The 3,821-nt window shown below is 45.4% G+C and overlaps 1 long non-coding RNA gene across 1 annotated transcript; it reads left to right on the forward strand.

The window, feature by feature from the left end:
- The first annotated feature begins 1,470 nt into the window (after nucleotides 1–1,470).
- Nucleotides 1,471–2,790, forward strand: LOC133907912 (uncharacterized). Its single transcript, XR_009908053.1, has 3 exons — nucleotides 1,471–1,581; nucleotides 1,675–1,770; nucleotides 2,739–2,790. It is a non-coding gene; the product is annotated as an uncharacterized LOC133907912 (long non-coding RNA).
- Nucleotides 2,791–3,821: the final 1,031 nt, after the last annotated feature.

Genomic DNA, 3,821 nt, shown 5'->3' on the forward strand with positions numbered 1-3,821 from the left:
ACAAACTGCCGTGGGGCTCCGGATGGCCTTGCCTCTAGAGCTTGACCGCAGCTAAGGGCCGAGGGGGTCGCGGACCACCTCCCCCAGTCCAGCCATCGGCTTATCCACCGGCAACCGCTGTGGGGCTCCAGATGGCCCTTCCTATGGAGCCTGATTGCAGTTAAGGGCCGAGGGGGTCACGGACCGCCCTTGGGCCAACCATTGGCTTCACCTATGGCAAACCACCGCGGGGCTCTAAATGGCCCTGCCTCCGGAGCATGGCCACGGCCAAGGGCCGAGGGGGGTCACGGACTGACTCTCTCGCCCCAACCATCAGCTTCACCTCTAGCAAACCATCGTGGGGCTCTGGATGGCCCTGCCTCTAGAGCCTGATCGTGGCTAAGGGCCGAGGGGGTCGCAAACCGCCTCCCTTGGTCCAGCCATCAGCTTCACCTCTGGCAACCGCCGCGGGGATCCGGATGGTCCAGCCTCTAGAGCCTGGCCACGGCTAAGGGCTGAAGGGTGTTGGGAAATGGGTAGGCTACGTTAGCCTAAAAAAAATTTCGACCACATTCACCCAAGAATCCATGCTAGGAGGAGATCATAGATCCTTAACACTCGATGCGCAGTGCAGCGGAAGAAGAGTTGAAGTAGACCGATCCAACGTTGTGTGCGTCAAACTCCTTGAACAACTTTTCAATCAGATCCATGACCAGCCCCACGCAGGTGGTCGTGCTCCTCGATCATTTCCTCGACCAGCTCCCGATCAGGTCTGTCGCGACCTCGACTAGTTCTGTTTGGTCATCTCGCGCTCTCTGACCAGATCCGAGTGGTCGCGTTGTGCTCCACGACCAGTCCCGAACATGTCATGATCAACTCGCCGAGAAGATCAATGCCGCAGTAACGGCAGCACCTCTATGATATCCACACGTATTGGGCAGAAACACCGAGTGCTGATGTACTAGCACCTCGCGCGCGGCTAGGATTTTGTTAGATCGTGTGGAAGGCTGCGGCTAGGGTTTCGGAGTGGCTCAACCTCTGCACGCCCCACCCCACGCCTCTCCTTATATAGAGCTCACTAATGGGGTCCCACGTTGGAAGCCCTTTAGGACTCTAACACCTCATGGACCACAATCCAATCAAACCCATATACGAATCCAATTCGCATGTTTTGTTCCAACCCATTACGTGTGTGACCCGTTAGGTTAGTGTAATACCCCAAAAATCATATAAATAAGTGTTGATCGAACATTTTAAAGAAGATGCAAAAGGTTGACCTTTTGACCCGTCACTCGGATGGACGATCGGAGACCACGGATGCGTAGGGCTCGTCGAAACGATTCCGTTTGAATACTCACATGTTATCTTCGGACTTCAGAACATGAAGCTGCGAATTGGAAGCTTGAGATTCAAAGAGAAAACAAAAACAGAGACCATCCTTTTCTTCTTAACCCTAGAGTCCTGCTCTCTCCCTCCCCACAGCAGCAGCCACACTACCTTTTTCTATACTGCATGTAGAAGGAAGAAAGAGAAGGGAAAAGAAGAAAGAAGGGGGAGGAGATCAGGAGGAGGAAGAAGGGGGCCGGTGCCCCTCTCACCCAGGTAGGAATTCCTCTCCTATTTTCCTTGTGCTGAGCTCCACCCCATCCCCTCTCATCTGCATCTTGTGGATTGTGGAGCTGCTAGTCTGTGCAGCAGCAAGGGAGGAGGAGAAAGGGAGAAGGGAAGGAGAAGGAGGAGAAGAAAGAGGAAAATCCTGATCTCTTGTCAAGTTGCTCGTGGTTGCCCTAGGTGAGGATTCTCCACCCTAATCCCCTCCTTTTGGGTTGATTTTTGTGGTTTAGATCTCAAGTTTAGAGGGGGTTTAGGTTGAGGTTTGGTCGAAATCTGTTTCCTCCCCGTTCTGAAAAACGTCAGTTTTGTGCAGTCCCTGTTCAACATCATTTTTGGGAATGTTAGCTTCCAAAATAAATTTTCCTACCATGTACAAAGTTGTAGGAGACTTCAATAGCTTTCTTTTTGCACCAAGTTTACCCTCATAGCATCTGTAGTTTGAGATATATCATCGTTTCAACTTGACTGATTTTCTCTGTCAAGAATCTGGACAGTAGTAGATCAAACCAGTTTTTTTGCCATCATATTGAATATTTTTAGGATTTGATCTGAATAAAGGTTGTAGAGTTTTTCATAATCTTTCCAACGGCATAGAGAACGTTGTCATAGGATGAGTAGAACTCCAGTTATGGCCTCTTAAACGTTGCTACTGTTGTTTCATCGTCAGAAAGTTCAGTCATGTTCAGAGTGTGTTTTGGCCACCTTAGGTGCTTCAAATACAAAAAACTATAACTAGAAAGTGGTAGACAATGGAGTTTTATAGCTTCTTTGAACGTTTTAGAATTTTTGGATTTGTGTATTAATTACGGGAAAAATGTGAAGGTTTCTGACAGACTTTTCGGGACAGTTTTCAATGCTGTTTTCAACAGCAGATTAGAGGCTCATATTGACCTGATAAAAATATGGTTTCTCCACGAAAGATTTAGCCAGCGTTGTGTAGTTTCCAGAAGTATATTTGTTGCTATGATATCAGTTGCAGAAAAAAGGATATGAAAATGTGAAGCCCTACTGCTTTATCAGTAGAAGGATGTATATGCTGTTTTTGTGGTTCTCTTTTGAGCGATGGCTTGGGGTGTTAGGATCGTGTTTCCTATTGTATGTGCATGCTTGTATGAATGTTTTGCTGATGTGTGGTTCATAATCAGGTGGTGGTGCTCCTGATTGTGTTTGAAGGTTGTCGGTTGTATCGAAAAAAGGCAAGTAAACGTAGAGGTTGCTTTGCTTCTAGCTTTAACTTGCTATTCATTCTACCTCCACCTAAATTATATGTTCAGAACCATGATCCATTTAATATGAACTGATTAATTGATGTTTTGATGAGGTGAGGCACGATTACTTGTTTATATGTGGTTATGTTGCCTTATGCTCTCATATCCATGAAGATTGTTATTATTGTGGTGTATGTGGTTGATGAAGGCTATGAGGTGATGTGGTATTTACAGTTTCATATGCATTCATTTGCATTGCACCTCATATGAAGTAATATGTCACCGTTTGCTGGCCGCGACTTTTACCGGTACGCACCGTACGTTACCCGAGGAGGGGTACGGTGCAGCTTTACACCTTGTTGGGTGTAAAGGCAGTGGACATGCATTTGCATTGCATTTGCATTTTGCAGTATTTAATTGAATTATTTCCTATTCCTGAAGTGGATGTTGAGAAGCGAATGCCTCTCCAGAAGATATGAGGATGTGGCTTAATCTTTTAGATGAGGTTGATGATAATCTTGGATGTCTAACTTGGTTTGTTTTTATGCTATTGTTACTCTCTTTTAAATTGATGTCTAATGAACTTGTAGTTTAAATTGCTTGTTAAAGCAGTTTGCTTGCTGAGATTTTATATCTCACTCCTCTTAATAACCTTTCCAGGTGCTTGATGCTTGCTTGCTTGGACGGGATGGGAGTAGCAGCACTTCTACATGTTATAATTACACATATTAATACAGTAGTGGTGTTGCAATAATAATGCAAGTGTTGGAGTTGCTTAGCTCTTAGTGTTGCTTAGCGTTGGTAAACTTGTTTTAGTTTGCTTTGTTGCAGGTCAAAAATTTAATGCCTTAATGCATTCGTTTTGCTAGGATACTTATGTGTTAGTGTGCGGTTTTATTTATGCACCCTATATCTATGTTGTTGCTTCCGCTTTATCTTGTTTTAGAGGAGGTGCTGCCAAAATTTTATAATTTTGGCAAGTCAAGTGGAGTAGTTTGTAGTCACATTCCAGGCTTTCGC

Source organism: Phragmites australis, chromosome 24 (genome assembly GCF_958298935.1).
Source record: "Phragmites australis chromosome 24, lpPhrAust1.1, whole genome shotgun sequence".
NCBI classification, from domain to species: Eukaryota; Viridiplantae; Streptophyta; class Magnoliopsida; order Poales; family Poaceae; genus Phragmites; species Phragmites australis.